Genomic DNA, 15,749 nt, shown 5'->3' with positions numbered 1-15,749 from the left:
CCTGCGTCGCGCTGCGGGCACGCCGCCGCGCGTCTTCAGTATTTAATGTCTCTGTGTTCCACCCGCCTGGGCGAGCACGTGGGGGAGCTGCGGAAGCGCGGTGCTGCAGGCCCGGCCGCGGGGCACAGCCGGGGGCCGGCGGCGGCGCGCTGACTCCGCACCCCGCACCCCGACGGTCGCCGAGGAGCTGGTAGGTCGGGGGCGGCTGCGCCTGCGCCGGGGACCCCCTGCCGGAGACCCGAAGGCGGCGGGGTCGGGGCGATGGGGAGCCTGAGGTGCAGGTGCAGGGTGCGACGCACGCTCCAGGTACCCCGGGGGCGGGACGCTCCGGACGCAGAGGTGTCCTGGGGGCTCTCGGCCGCCGCGCGCTGTCAGGCAGGCCCATCTTTCCCTCCCTCGCCTGCGCCGCCTCTCGTCCTCCCCCGCCGGTTGTCTGCCCGCGGGCTCCTGACAGATCGCGTGTGCGCGGCTCTGGGCGGCGCTCTGCGGCCGCGCCGTCCTCCCCACGCGCGTCACTGTCCTCGGGGGCGGGGGGTGAGGGCGCGACGCCCGGGTCGCCTCTCTGCACCTCAACTTTACCGGAGCGCGCACACTCGCCTGCGAGGCTGACCCGAGCGCGTCCCACCCAAGGTCGCCCAGCCCCGCGGGCGTTTACTTTTCAAAGGTCGTGTGTACACAGTCTGAGCCGGAGCTGCCCCTTCACTTCTGCAGCCTCGCCCAACTTCTCACCCTCGGCTCGCCCGCCAGCGCAGCCCCTGGGAGTTCCGTGCGGCGAGCTAGGGGAACTGGGAAGATGGGCCGGGACATCGGCCGGTTGTGATCCAACCGTGTTTCGGGCTGAGGGACCGTTCGAACCGTGTTGGCGTCTGGAGGTCGGAGGCTCAGGGGCGTCTCGGGGGGATTTGCATTCGTAGCCTCTGCAGGCGTGTCCGGAGGGGCGGAGGCCGTCCAGCCTGGGATGTCTGCGGACCTCACGCCCGGGGGCGCCGAGGGTCACGTGTCCAGCCCCGCCTGCGGCCCAGGGCCCCGGGTCCGCGATCTGGAGGGACCGTGCCAGTTTCGGGGTTACGATGTGCTAGGAGAGGCAGTGGCTGGATGCCTCGAACGCGGGCTTTCTGGCGTTCAACTCTTTTGTGCCCTAGCTGAAGGTCTTCCTGTTTCCCTTCCAGGGAGGGATAGGAGAAGAAAGGTGCTGATCGTGGTAGGCGGTGCTGTGGCTACTCGGAACGGCATGGGAGCCCTGGGCGTTTCGGGATCTTCCTCTCCTGGGGGATGTCCTGGGTGGCGGCGCCTTCCTGCCGCCGTTAACACAAACCCGGTGGACTTCGCTCCAGGTGCGAGTCGAGGCCTCTCAAGCTGGGTAGGGTATATGCGCAGGGCAATTAGTGAGGTTAACCTGGGTATCTTTCCTCTACTGTAGTGCGCGTTACTTCGTGTTTAAATTTGTCTCCAGTGAAATCTAGGCTGCTGGACCTGGTGCAACAGTATCTGTTAGTTACTGATCAAGGAACACCGTTCACAAAAAGCTATTAATTCTGGCAACTAGTAGCCTTACATGCTCATGTAACTGCTAAGTCCTTCCCAAATTAGTACCTTTTTTTTTTTTTTAACTCTTTATTTAGAAAGCAAAGCTTGGACTCTTAGCACCACCCATCCACTTTGCTCTTAAAGGTACAGAACATCTTTGAAATGAAGAGGGCTGCCTGACTTGATCATTTATATGATTCCTCTGATCTTGGCATTGAAGTGGTTCACCTGCTGATTATTTAAGACCCTGAGCACTGGAAGCAAGTGAAGTTATGTTTTGGGAGCCTTTTGACTTGCGTTGAACTTTTCTTCTTTAACCTCTAACTAGTTTTGTAGGTTCTGCATAATTCCTGGGTGTATTCTCTTTGAAATATGGCCCTAGGTTAGAGGAGGTCCTCTGGATCCTACAGGCATGCAAATCACTAAAGCTTGAGTCCATTACTGGATTAAATAGGCTCTGTCTTCATGCATGTTGTCAGATGATGGCTCAGAACTTGCAGGTAACAGATCCTAGCCAATGAGTGAGACAGGTCTAATGGATTTGCGTCTAGGTCTAGTTCCTTGTAGGAATATCTCTCCCATCTCCCAGTTGTTTCTAGGAAATGCATTCTCACTTGGCCACTGCAGGATGACAGTAGAGGTGTCTGTTGTAAGTGGCCTGCTCAGGTGCTGAAGTCGATATGTCTCCAGTGTAAGGTTGCTGAACATCAATATTTAAAAGCAATTTATCTTGCTACCTGGTAACCCAAATTATTCTTGAGCTTTGGACATAGGCTGGGTTGCAGCCATATTTTAGAGGAAGGTTGGTGTTAGCCTCTACAGTATTCCCTTTTCCTGTCCTAAAGACAAATGGAGATCATATTTGTGATACTGGGGACTGTGATAGGTGCTTAAGCATTGCTCTTCCCCTCTCCTCCCTAAACAATCCCTGAGACTGACTTTGTTTCTCTGGAATTACTTGAGTGACTCGAATTCTATTAAAAGCACCCCTCTCCTTAGCCTCTGACCCAGAAGCTTGTTTGGGAGGAAAAACGAATTGGTTTCCCTAAGCTTTGCTGGCTAGCCTCCTGCTCCCAGCCTCCTGTTCCGAGCCTGCAACATGACTTGATTGTGTGTGCATTTCAGGGCTTTGAAGAGCAGGCAGCTTGTAGCCAATGTACCTGGAGAGCTGGCCATAGAGTTCCCCTAGGCCACTCCTTCCTAATCTTACCTGTGAGTCTGAATGACTGGGCCTCTCTGTAGCTTGGTCTGTTTTCCTATTGTGGGGAAATCAGTTGTTTCAGGTATGAGTTAATACCTTCAGCTTGTCATTCTCAGGTGTTTTCTTCCACTATGGGGAGGTAGTAGATCCTGTGGGCATCTTGTCCCATTGAAATTCATATACTGTTTGAGAGTTGCTCATCTTTATGGTGGGGGGTGTATTTTAGTCCTAAATCTTGCTTCTTAGGGCAAGTTCTGTTTCTTCCATGTTCCTTCCTGGTGTAATACCTCAGGCAGTTTTCACTTTTATGATCATTTAACATTAAGTTCCCATCATATGTGGCATCTCACTGAAGGAACCTGCTGGCCTTGGTACCTGATTTTAAGCTTGGGCTGTGGAAAACATCATCAATGAGCGTGTTTGGAGTAGGACAGAGTCTGGCTGGAGAAACAGGTAGTGGGGGACCTGGGAGCTAAACTTGAGAGGATGCCTCTTTCTTGATAGTTACTGTGCTAGGTGAGTTATGAGCACACTAATCCTTTAATCCTCACACCTCTGAGTACAGTGAGGGTGAAGCTGGAGGTCATTCTGGATTGTTTCAGTGGCTGTCACACAAATTCAAATTGAGGGGTAGAGGAACTAGGAAGTGTGGGTGTGGAGTTAAAACTGGGTCCTCTGGATGGCTTTTGTGAGAAGAACCAAGGAATATTCTTAAATCCCTGGGCTTTTCTCCTAATCTTTCTGCTGCTTTCTAAGTAGATTGTTAACATTGTGTGTGTTATCATTCAGCATTCTGAGAACTAGCTTTCCAGCAATAAATAGCTTTCAAGGTGTCCTTTGCCTTAAGTTTTTCATTTTACTAAATGGTGCAGCCTTGTCCACGTTCTGTCCGGGTCTTCACCATCTGATTGTTTTTCCAGCTTGGTTTGATAGTTTGCAGCAGTCAGTGGTAAACATTGTGTTACCTGTTCTGTAATGGTGGCTGGCTGTGTTCACCGAGCCATGTGTCACTAAGGCCCAGTTGCACTTGGGAGCAAAGAAGGGCCCCGAGGTGAGTCCTGGAAGTAAAAGTATGTATAACCTAGGGCTGATGAGGCTTGTTTCACTGCTGGGCTTAGCTGACGAGAGCCTGGGACTTGCTGCAGCTCTCAGAGCTGAAACCTGGCTGTGATTCTAGGCAGGCTGGTTGGCCTTCCAGGTCTTGGTTTATTCAGTGGCTAAAGGAGGGTTGGTCAAAATTATCAGTATTCAGATTATGGTCCTAGGAGCCTTGGAGTTAGACCAAACGTGCCCAGGGGCCACTGGAGTGATGTGTTTGGGCTGGGGAGCACAGCTCAATGGGTAGTACATGTCAAAGACTTAAGGGGAGAAAAAACAACTCACTGTTCATCTCAAGTTCTTAGCTCTAAGGTGTGCTACTGTTCTAAATATTTTTTATTTTTAAAGATAGCTCTATTTGCCTAAATTTGTCCTGGGTGTAGGGAGTTTAGAGCTGCCTTGTCTATAGGGTAGCTGCTAGCTGTGTGACTAATTAAGCTTTTCAAAGTATTTTAAAAAAAATTTCTCAGTGACATTAGCCGCATTTCAGGTTCTCAGTGGCCTTGTGTAGCTAGTGGCTGCCGTCCTGGTCAGTACAGGTCAAGAACATTTTCCATAATCGAAGAAAGTTTTGTTGGACAGCGCTGGCCTAGAAAGTTTTTTTTTTCTCCAACTCTAAAAGCTTAATTGTCTCAACTTGTAAATCTCTAAAGCATAACATGTTTGAGCTTAGTCTTCCAGAGTCCATAAACCCAACAGCTTTGGTGACAAGTTATCTACTGGTTGTCTCTATGGCATACTACAGGTGAGTTCTAGTCTGCCAGTTGGGAGTGGACAATCAGTTTTGAAACAGTTTGAGTGAGGACCTTCAGAAAGGACCTGGGGATGGGAGCATGAAGCAAAGGTCCAGACGCTAAGCCCTTAGAAAGCCCTTTTGGTTTGAGAGCCTGTTTATTATCATAAAGATCCCTGCTGGTTTGTCCTTGGTCTCCAAATGTCAGATGTCAACATATTGTTACTTGGTCCTTCACCCACCTGATGACTTCCTACAGATCTCAGTGCGACCCTTCTCTTAAACCAGGTTGTGTTTTCATTCTGCTCTTTCCAGTCCACCTAAATGTTAGGGGCCATTCTTCACAGAAGGTGTTGGGGGAGAGTGGGGCCACAGCGCGGATGTTAACGTGTTCTGTTGTGGCAGGGGTGGGGGGTTCTTTGTTTCCAGATGCCCCCTCTTCTAGTCCTGGGTGTGCTTTGTTTGAACCCTGCTAGATTGACGTTTGGTATATATAATGTGAGACCTCTTTTCTTGGAGCCAGGCAGCATAAAGGACACTTATTGATGGGCACCTACTGGCATATTAGTGGCTTTTTTTTTTTCTAACTGTGTCATTTTTATTCTCTGTCAGCCCTTTGAGGTTAGTACAGTGATTAGTCTGTGGGTGAAGAAACAAGATCCGAGTAGAGTAAACTGGTCCCTGGACACAGCGAGGGCTGGACTGGCTTGGACCTGGGTTGGGACGTGCTCCCCACCTCCTCCTCTGCCCCCGCCGCCCCCCATGCTCATTGATTGTTGCTTATTTACTGCCCCTTTATCACCACATCCTCATTCAGGAAACTAAACTGGGTTTTAGAAAGATTAAAATCATTTATCCCACATATGGAGTCTGACTATTAAGTGTTTTCAGCCTCGTTACAACTCTGTGAGGGAGATATTCTTATTCCATATTACAGGACATCTTCATTTTATGGGAAACTGAAGTACGGAATCCTACTCTTAACTCTCTTGTCTTTCCAAAGCCATATTTTATCATAAGAATTATGCAACCCTCAGGTGCTTTTGAAATGCACAAGTAATGACTATGAATAAAAAAAGCTGTGCCTGAGGGCTCAGGGAAACTGCTCTGAAGACTGAGCTGTTGAAAAAGACAATCCTGAAGTCACTAATTTCCTGACACCTGTCAGACCTCACTTGGAGATCACGAGACCATCTCCTGGCCCTCCAAAGGCTGTCACCCAGCAGTAGCTGGCCTCCTGATTAGAGGAGGCAGTAAGATCTGTTCAAGCACAGCCCCAGCCCCCATCCCTTCTCTGGCCTGGGCCTGGATGTGCCTTTGTGAGGTTGGGTCGATGACAGATCTTGATGACAGATCTGAAGGACAGTTCAGTCTTCTGTACACTCCTTCTTGCCCCTCCCAAGAAAAAGGAGCAGGAGTGATTCTCACTTTCCTGAACTGCCTTGGAGGGAGACCCACACTCAGCTGTGCCTTTAGCTGTCTCTGGGAGAAAAGGCTGTGCTGCAAATAACCTCCCTGCTTTGTCCTTTGGCTTTGGTGTGACTCACCTGGCCAAGCATGTGCTGGTGCTATTTTTAGCAGGTGGCATCCTTTAGGAGGGCCAAGTGCATGTGGCTGCAGTGTACGGGACAGGTCCTGGTGCCAAAGCTGCTGCTGTCTCTGCTGCCACCGCCTCGTCAGGAGGGAGAGGAGAATAAAGCCACCCTGGAAGCTGCCAAGGGGTGTGTGGAGGGGGTGGCTGCTTAAGAGGTCTCCAGGGCTGCCTTTTCTATTCTGGATCTGTGGCAGGGGCCCAGCCTGCCTCCTGGTGCAGGCAGGCATGTGACTGAGGCAGCCCAGGGAGCTGGGGAGCTAGGTGTCAGACTGCTGCCTGGGGAGTGAGGACCCCTTGTTGCCCCAGCAGCCAATTTCTCAGGAAACCACATAACTCCATTAAAAACATTATTTATTTATTTATTTAGAGACGAGGTCTTGCTTTGTCACCCAGGCTAGAGTACAGTGGCTCGATCATAGCTCACTGCTGCCTTGAATTCCTAGGTTCAAGGGATCCTCCTGCCTCAGCCTCCCAAGTACCAAGGACTATAGGTGCACATCATGAAGCCTAGCTAATTAAAAAAAATTTTTTTGTAGCAATGGGGTCTCATCACCTTGCCCAGACCGATCTCAAGACTCCTAGGCTCAAGTGATCATTCCATGTTGGTCTCCCAAAGTGCTGAGATTACAGGTGTGAGCTACCGTGCCTGGCCCCATAACTTCATTTTTATGTGAAGTTTCCCAGCCTAAGGGCCGGCCACTAAATGGACACTAAAAACTCTCTAATAGTGTGGATTGGTGGGCAGTCTGATTCCTCTGGCTTAAACCAAAATGCAAACATGAAAGGAGGCATGGCCATAGACCCCCAGTGAGAATTCTTTACTGTGATGCCACAGAAGCTGAAGAGGGATGAAAAAGCAGTTTGACCAGCAAGCTGGCTGGTTCCCTAGGCCACCCTTTCTTCTCTCCTTTTCAGTTCCTCCTTCCCTCTAACTTGGAGCTGCTAACTCCAGCCCATCTATCTGTTTCTGATTAAGAAAGCTTCAAGCCTTATAAGGCCCTCTGTTGCCTATGGTTTACGTTGGCTGGAGAGCAAGGTTGTTTTTTGCAAAGTCTGATTCAAAGAAGTGGCAAGGGCTTACGCAGGCTGTGTGTGTCCGCCTCCTGGGGCTGGACTGCCTTACTGGAACAGGTTCCTTTGACAGAGCCTGAGAGTGAGGGGGGCTTACTACCCCTTACCCTTAGCGGTGGCTCTGTAAGGCTAATGTGTGGTGTGGCCGCAGGGCTTCCTGGCAAGTGTATTCGCTGAGAACGTAAAGGTAAAAGCAAGCCCGTTTACCTACACAGTGTACCTGTCATGCCACCAGCCACAGAGGCGTCCCGTTTCAGGAATCAAGTCTGGAAGCAGCTTCTGCTTATTAATTAAGAACTAAAGCCCCTTGGCTCTTCAGGCACATCACTTTCCCCCCTGGAGAAAGTTTGGTGGACTGTATCCCTTGGGGTTCTTGCGAGTCCAGCTGGCCTTCCACACAGTGATGTTGGAGAGCCCTTTCTCTGAGAGCCATGCTCTGACCTCATCTTCACCTCCCCTTTTGCTACCTCTTGAGTCAGCCAAGCCTGTTCCTGCCTTAGGACTTTGGCACATGTTCTTCCTGCCTGGAACTTTCTCCCCGCTGTCCTCCTGCCTCCCCCCAGATCTTGGCACAGTTCTCAAGTGTTCCAGTTCTGATGCCACCTCTTCCAAGAGGCATTCCCGCCTCATTCTGTCTGCAGCTTCCCCTATCAAGTGCTCCATCCAGCCTTTCTCATTTCAACCGCAGCACACAGAAAAGGACTAGGTGACCATTCCTCAACTCTCCCAGCTGGTGCCTTGCTACACACACAGGGATATAGGTAATTCATCACATGCAAGGGCAGCCTTAGGGCTCAGTTCTCTCAATCAGTTGAGAGATGCTGCAGGTCTTTATATTTAAGTCACTGAATCTTTGCAGTATCTTATGTATAATTTGACTCTCTACCCTTCCTTCCACCTTTGCTTCCTGAGGGATCTCTTTCCCTTATGTGCCCGGTGAACTTGGCTCGCAGTGCGTGTTAAACTCTTTGTTAAATGACTGGCCCTGAGAGGTCCAGCCATCTGATGCTGGCTAGCCCTCAGTGCCTTGCTTCCCGAGGGGTCTAACCTGTCAATAAGCATGCTTTCTTTTTGATATTACTATTATGTCAGCTGGGCAGTTGGGGGTCTCTGAAGCAAAATTGGCATCAATTATTATAGGAAAATAAGGCCTTACAAGTTTATACACAGATGAGTTGACATTAATGCAAATTTAGGATGGTTAATAGGAAACATAAAGCTGTGTGGTAATAGAGCACACATTGCTACTTGTATGTAGCTTAATAATGTGTTTTCTGTCAAAACATTACTTGTAGAAAGGATTTGGCTTTTGACTGTGTACAAGGCTTGAAAGGACAGTCCTTTGCCCACTGCCCCCCACCCCCATTGCTTTCAATTCTTCCAGCTGTCCCCACCATTGTCAGCAGTATTATTTTCTTTCTTTTTAAGGATTATTATCTGATTTGTTTTTCTGCTGTGGGAGATAGGACTTAGCTCATTCCTATGCTTTTTTCTTCCCTCATCATCCCAGTGTAGAGATAGCCCAAGTTTTGGTCATGTTGCTATTCAGAATATACATTATTATAATATGAACCTTGTTTATGGCTGCAAGGCTTTTAGTTTCCCATATTTCTTATTTTCCTTCATTTTCTTCTTCTCCTCTCCTAGTTAATTTCCTTAGTTTCTTTTGCTTAATTTTCTTTCTCTCTCACCAGTTCCCTGACCACCTCGCAGCCTCCACTGTGGAACGCCTGTCATTGGGGGAAAGTGGCTCTCACTGTGGCTCCACATCAGGTACTCGCAACAGTTCCATGTTGCTCCTGGGCGCATCCCTTTTCCTTGGCTCTGCTTCCCCTTCAGCCCTGGAATTCCCTCTCCCCTTCTCTTGTCTCGTTTCTGGATCCAGTGCCCCTCCTTTCTTGGTTGATTTCCTTGTCTTGGGGGAGCCCATTGTTCAGTAGCTTGCTGAGAAGGTGTGCGTGGTTTGTGGCCCACAAGAAGCCAGCCGATCCATGCAGGGACAGGCACCTTTGAAGGCATGGATTGGGCCTTCAGTTGGGTGGCTGAAGTCAGCAGACAACTAGGCCCGTGGAGCCCTCCCGCCAGGCCAGGCCAGCAGAAGGTCTGGCTTCACTTTTTAGAGAAGTTATAAATGTGGGGATCTGGATTTGGGTACCAGGTAGTGGTGAAAATGGGTCCCCCCCCACTTTTTTTTTTTTTTTTTTTAAAAGACAGATCTCACTGTCCCCCAGGCTGGAGTGCAGTGATGCCATCATAGCTCACTGCAGCCTTGATTTCCCGGGCTCAAGTGATCCTCCCACCTCAGCCTGCTTAGTAGCTGGGACAAGAGGCATGTACTACTATGTCCGACTAATTCTTTTAAATTTTTTTTTGTAGAGATGAGGTCTCACCACATTGCCCAGGCTAGTGTCGAACTCCTGGGCTCAAGTAATCTTCCAGCTTCCCAAACTGTTGGGATTACAGATGTGAGCCATCATGCCTGGCTGAAGATGGGTCTTGAATGAAAGTCAGTATATTGAATGGGGCATCCCAACTCTCCTTGGCTCCCATAATGCTGGCATTCAGGCTTATATCCTCTCATTCCTACCCCAAGATACTAGAACATTCTAGTCTGAGGACACTGGCACCCCATTTTCTGTTCCTCCTTCACACCTAACAGGGCACTTCCCTGTCCCATGGACAAAACTTTCAGTTGGTCAGTAGCAGAGAGTGGCAGTAACAAGCCCACTGGAGAAAAGGTCATTGCTTGTTTTTTGAGACAAAGTGTCACTCTGTTGCCCAGGCTGGAGTGCAGTGGTGCGATCTCGGCTCACTGCAACCTCTGCCTCCTAGGTTCAAGCAATTCTCGTACCTCAGCCTCTCGAGTAGTTGGGACTACAGGTGTGCGCCACTATGCCTGGGTAATTAAAAAAAAATTTTTTTTTTGTAGATACAAGGTCTCACTATATTGCCCAGGCTGGTCTTGAGCTCCTCGCCTCAAGCAATCCTCCCAAAGTGTTGGGGATTGCAGGCGTGAGCTACCGTGGTGGCCTGTTTGGGCTTTTTTTTTTTTTTCTTCTGCCCTCATCTCCACTACTCCCCGCTCAGACCGAAAGTGCCTCCAGGGCAATGCCTTGCCTGATTAATTTGTGTCCCACCATGCTTTTCCCTGTGAGTGCCAGTAATTATTTGTTGAATAGAAATTACCTTCTATGCTTTTATGTGATTTCTGCGGCAGTCGTAGTTCACTGTCTGCCATTAGGAAGATCAGGGTCTTACCTCTTTGGTTTTGCCCATGTGAGGTGCTGTGAAGGGTTTTTTGCTGCACGCCAACATCTTTTCTGATGTCTTTACTGACTTTTAAGTCAGATTGTTGTCAGATTGCCATTTCGTACCTTTTGGGCAGTTTTGTGTAACGTCTTCTGTGGTCATGGGCGGGAACTGCATGTACCCAGGAAGGCATTCCTGGCACCTGTGTTGTGACCATCTTTAGAAACCTGGTGGAATTCACTTGTAAAGCAAGATGGTTGTCAAGGCCAGAGGTGAGGGGCAAGGTGAGTGTGACATAGTCTTCAAAGTTTTAAAATCCACACCCTTACCCGCCAAATGAAGTGATTAGGAAGACCTTTGTAGGAGGTGCTGATGATTTTTCCTTCACGAAAAGAGGCATGTGACTTGGACCTGCCATTGATTTGGCCAGCAGAGCAGGAAGGAGACTGGGCAATTCACCCTTGGGTACTAAGTTTTCCAGAGCAGGAGTTAGTTTAACTTTTAGTTGGACTGGAGGAGCTCTTAATTTGAGGCCATGTCCAGAGATGGTATTTCTGGCTTTTGGCTTTTCTTACCTAGAGCTCCTGGTAGTGGATTCAGGGTTTCCATTTTGGCCGTAGAAGGCTTTGCCAAGCAGGTACTCAGACACTACCGGGTTAAGCCTCTGGCCTTCTGGCCTTCTGGCCTTCCTTCTTTGAATTGGGCTGGGAAAGTGTCCCGAGTTCCTAACAGCTGCTCTACATGGAAGGGCAGAAGCACCCCCAAAGTGTGCTGGTCTGGTGGTGCTGGCCCCCCTGGCTTCTCTGTGGGCCATCACAATGGAGGGTGGGGGACAATCCTGGACAGGACCTCATAGCCCCACTGTGAGCTAATTTGGGATCTCTAGGGTACCCACATGAAGTCATAGCTTACTGTGACTTACACAGGCCCCTGAGGATGAAGGTAACAGTCCTGTGAGCACTGAGGCTGGGCTGGGACCAACACCTGAGCCATGGCTCCAGCACTCTGATTCCTGGCCCGGCCATGCTGCTGAGGGTGCACAGCCCAGGCCTACCATCGCCCCCACCCTTGGTGGCAGAACCGAGCACTACCCAGCAAGGTAGGTGTTGGCAGCTGCCGCGTGTATGCAGCCCTCGTGTTCATTGGGGCCTTCTGGGAACACCCTTTAGAGCTGCATTGTCCAGTAGGTAGCTGCCAGCTGCAGGTGGAGCGTTCAAGTTAAATTAACCGAAAGTAGAATTCAGTGCCCTAGTCACACTGGTCACATTTCAAGTGCTCAGTAACCTCCCATGACTAAGTGGCTGCCAGTATTGGATAGCAGTCACTTGAGGGTCACCCAGACCTTTACCTCTTGTGACCTACTCTTCTTTACCATGTTGCAACTGCCGCGACTATGGCTTCTGTGGCAAAGGTCAAACTCTTTGTCTCGCCTGACCAGCACTTCAGCTCCTAGGATTTCTTCCTGTTTTACTCTGGGACTCACTGTTCCCTCCCATGCCCAAAGATATTAGAACCTCAATTTGTGTCCTGTCCCCCTCCCTACCCACCCATTGCAGCCTAAGGAAATCCTGGCCCTCTTTGAGAAAGCCTTCCTGGGCTCCCTTTGCCCACTTCTCAGCTGCTTGTGGCGCAGGGGTGTGTGTGTGAATGAGTGAAAGAGATTGATTCTTCTATCAGAATTGTGTGCTTCTGGTGATCAGAATCTGCTGCTTGTAGCAACTTAAACGTATTTGAATGAATGAGCAAGATGAATGACTGTGACCTGATGAGGAAATAGGTAAATGCATCTGATACAAGCCAAGAGGCGCTTTTGGAATCTTGCGGAGAACTCCGAGTTTGTGATTTTCCTCCACCAAACTCCCATGGAAGGGAGTATGCCTCGGCCTGGCCACAGTCTGCTGTCATTCTCTGAATGCAGTGGCTCTGATTCCCTGCCCTTGGAAGACCCCCTTCAAGAGGAAGAGTCCCTCAGCAGGAACTTAATGAGCTGGGCACTCTGGAGGTGGAGTGTCTTGGGCAGGCTCCTTCCTATTGGTAGAACACCTGGGGACAGCCTTTGTCAGTGTGAACACTGGAATAATGGAAGAAATTTTCAAATTCCAGTGTAAATGTTCATTCAGAACGCAAAGTAGATGTGGCTTCACTGACCAGGCCCAAGCCCAAATTGGGCTTGTTGGGCACTTGGCTCCTAAGCTGTTGTTTTTATGGTGGACTTTCCCATCAGTTACATGCGGCTCTTTTTGCAGTAACTGCAGCCAAATTGGCTTAGTCACTGGGACCAACACTCTTTGTACCATTGCCAGGGATTTGTTTTCTTATTTAGCAGAAGGCTGTAGCCTGCAGTTACCAGGTTTGTCAGCTGAGTTGAGAGTGAGGCCATTACTTTTCTGAGGGCTGTTCTGAGAAGCTGCAGGTACCTCCCTGGAGAAAGAAGAGATACTTTGGAACCTGGAGTGAGCAGATGAATGCTGAGGCCTGTGGCTGTAGCACATGCCTAACTTCAGCTCTGTGTGACCACTTGGCAACTAGCCAGTATGCATCTATTCCCAGGCAAATGGACCTGCTAAAAATAAGCAGGCAGCTATTTAATTCCAACAGACTCAAAATGACAGAGTGTCCTCCCCACCAACCCTAGAGCAGGGCTCTGCAGCATCCTTCTGGGAGGCTTTTCTCTGACTGCAGATAGGTCTGCCCTTAGTCCTGGGCCCGGAGGAGGAGCCAGCCTTTGATTAGCTTGTGAGCAGGAAGGCTTTGGGGACTACTGTGATACCACTTAAATGTTGAGAAGTTCAGGTTTACGAAAACACCTCAGGGCAAAGAGAGCAACTCCGAAGAGTCTGGCCCAGTGCAGGAAGGAAGATGTCAGAAGAGCCTTGTAAGGCCGAGGGGGTATGTGTATGTATGAGAAGGTGGCACTACCTGGGCATTCAGGAAAGGCTGATGCATTTTATACCACCTCTTGTAGGCCTGTCGGACCACGTAAATTGGGCAAAATGGCATCTTACCAATTCCTAAGAAGTGTATTTGACTGAGGTGAGAGTGGCTCAGGGCTGAGGGAGTGAGGAGCTAGCTGATTTTTTTTTTTTTTTTTTTTGAGACGGAGTCTCGCTCCATTGCCCAGGCTGGACTGCAGTGGTGCGATCTCAGCTCACTGCAAGCTCCGGCTCCCAGGTTCATGCCATTCTCCTGCCTCAGCCTCCAGAGTAGCTGGGACTACAGGTGCCCACCACCAAGCCCGGCTAATTTTTTTTGTATTTTTAGTAGAGACGGGGTTTCACTGTATTAGCCAGGATGGTCTTGATCTCCTGATCTCATGATCCGCCCGCCTTGGCCTCCCAAAGTGCTGGGATTACAGGCATGAGCCACCGCACCTAGCCTAGCTGATTTCTTGACTAGTGGGAAGTGGGGACTGGTGGAGGGGCATCTGTGAGGTGTCTCCTGGCAATGGGCGCCCTTAGTGAGACCCAGCCAAGGCCTGCTGATCCCAGGGTCTCTTGGCTCTGTTCTTGTTGGAAGATGGTTCACATCTCTAAGCACAATTCCCTGGTAGCAAGGTAAAAAAACACATCTTCCACTCTGCTCTTTGGGGATCTGGTAATCTCTGTTCTCAAGTGCTGGTGGAACGCTTCAAGCCAGGTAGTTCCTGTTCCTGGAAGCAATGGTGTGAGAAGGGCTTTATCTTGAGCCACTCACTGCATAGAAGCAGTGACACCTGGTTCCTGATTGCTCAGCCTTGGGTCTCTGGCTCTAGTCCAGAGTGCGGGGTGAAGGCTGGGGAGTGATGGGCACTGGGAATTTAGGTGGGACATCCTGGATTCTGTGGGTTGGGTGAAATGGGTAGCAGTATTCAGTGCCTTCTAGGAGGCCTTCCCTGGCTTGGAAATGTTGTAGAAACCATGTTTCCCAGGCAGTAATTCTTCAGTAGCTCCAGTGACTATAGGGGTGACTCTAGAGGTGGTGGTCTGGGGGCCTAGAGCCTCAGTCTCTGGGGAATAAGCTGGGCTGGGAGGGCTAGTGGTGGTGTCCCGGTAAGCTACAGAGCAGCAGGCAGAGATGGGTGTTGTGGCCCGCAGTGGTGATTCTGTGCATTCTGTCTGAGGACTGAGAACAGGGCAGGTGAAGTGCAGGGAGCCTAGTGACAGAAGGCGCTGGGGACTGGCTATGGGTGGCCCAGGGTAAAGGACCAAAGCCAGGGCAGAGGTGCGTGCTTTGAGTGTTGGGTCTCTACCTCACTGTAGTATAGCCCCCTTATGGGTTCTTGGGAGGCTGGGTGTGGTAGTGTGGTGTGGGACCAGCAACTAACTGCTGGAGACAGGCAGGACCCCTTGGGATCAACTTTTAGCTCTAAAGGGGTGGGGCTTCTCCCAGCCATCTTGAGAGGTGGTTTGTGTTTTGAGCAGACAGCCAATTAGAGTCTGCGGCCTTGGGCCCTTGATATGTAAAATAAGGAGAACTGGCCCCCGGTGGGGTAGCTGTTAGGATTGTTTTTCTTCCTCTCTACCCCATCCCATTTAATCTTTTTCCTAAGATCAGATAATTACTATGGGAGTCACAGCTATAAATCTGGGTGAAATGGGATTGCCTAGTTAATAAGGAATCACAATCTAAATTTACTGACCTGGCCAGGCGCAGTAGCTCACGCCTATAATCCCAGCAGTTTTTGAGGCCGAGATGGGTGGGATCACTTGAGGTCAGGAGTTTGAGACCAGCCTGGCCAACATGGTATGAAACTCCATCTCTGCTTAAAAAAAAAAAAAGAAAAACACATGGTGGTGTGTGCCTGTGATCCCAGCTACTTGGGAGGCTGAGGTGGGAGAATCACTTGAACCTAGTAGGCAGAGGTTGCTGTAAGCCGAGATCGTGCCCACTGCACTCCAGCTTGGGTGACAGAGCAAGACTCTGTCTTAAATAAATAAATACGTAAACAAACAAACAAACTGACCAGATGAAAACCCGGGTTTAGACTCCGTTCCTCTTCCTGCTGGCATGTGCCTTGTTGGGTAGGATTTGATCTCCTGACAGCAGGCCATGGGCACACTCCCCTATCCGTTGCAGCCTTTCCTCATAGCCACTTTCCCGTCTCAAACTGTACTTACTCTTTTTTTTTAATTATTTTTTCCAGCCAGATCAACATGGAGAAACCCTGTCTCTACTAAAAATACAAAATTAGCTGGGCGTGGTGGCGCATGCCTGTAACGTCAGGTACTCAGGAGGCTGAGGCATAAGAATTGCTTGAACCCAGGAGGCGGAGGTTGCGGTGAGCCGAGATCACGCCA

The 15,749-nt window shown here is 50.0% G+C and overlaps 1 protein-coding gene across 5 annotated transcripts in view; it reads left to right on the top strand.

Annotated features, from left to right (window-relative positions):
* The first annotated feature begins 37 nt into the window (after positions 1 to 37).
* The window catches only part of AKAP1 (A-kinase anchoring protein 1), a 35,979-nt gene continuing 20,267 nt past the window's right edge, over positions 38 to 15,749 (top strand). The window contains exons 1-2 of one of the 5 annotated variants that reach the window (XM_063718816.1): positions 537 to 872; positions 1,170 to 1,334. The gene's annotated coding sequence lies outside the window, so the exon portion shown is untranslated. Of the gene's footprint in view, positions 191 to 536; positions 873 to 981; positions 1,335 to 11,338; positions 11,573 to 15,749 lie in introns of those variants that run through there. The other 4 variants (XM_002827339.6, XM_009251581.4, XM_054535668.2 and 1 more) reach the window with 4 other exon arrangements.

Source organism: Pongo abelii, chromosome 19, assembly GCF_028885655.2.
Source record: "Pongo abelii isolate AG06213 chromosome 19, NHGRI_mPonAbe1-v2.0_pri, whole genome shotgun sequence".
NCBI lineage: Eukaryota > Metazoa > Chordata > Mammalia > Primates > Hominidae > Pongo > Pongo abelii.
This window is presented reverse-complemented; position numbering and strand designations above follow the sequence as displayed.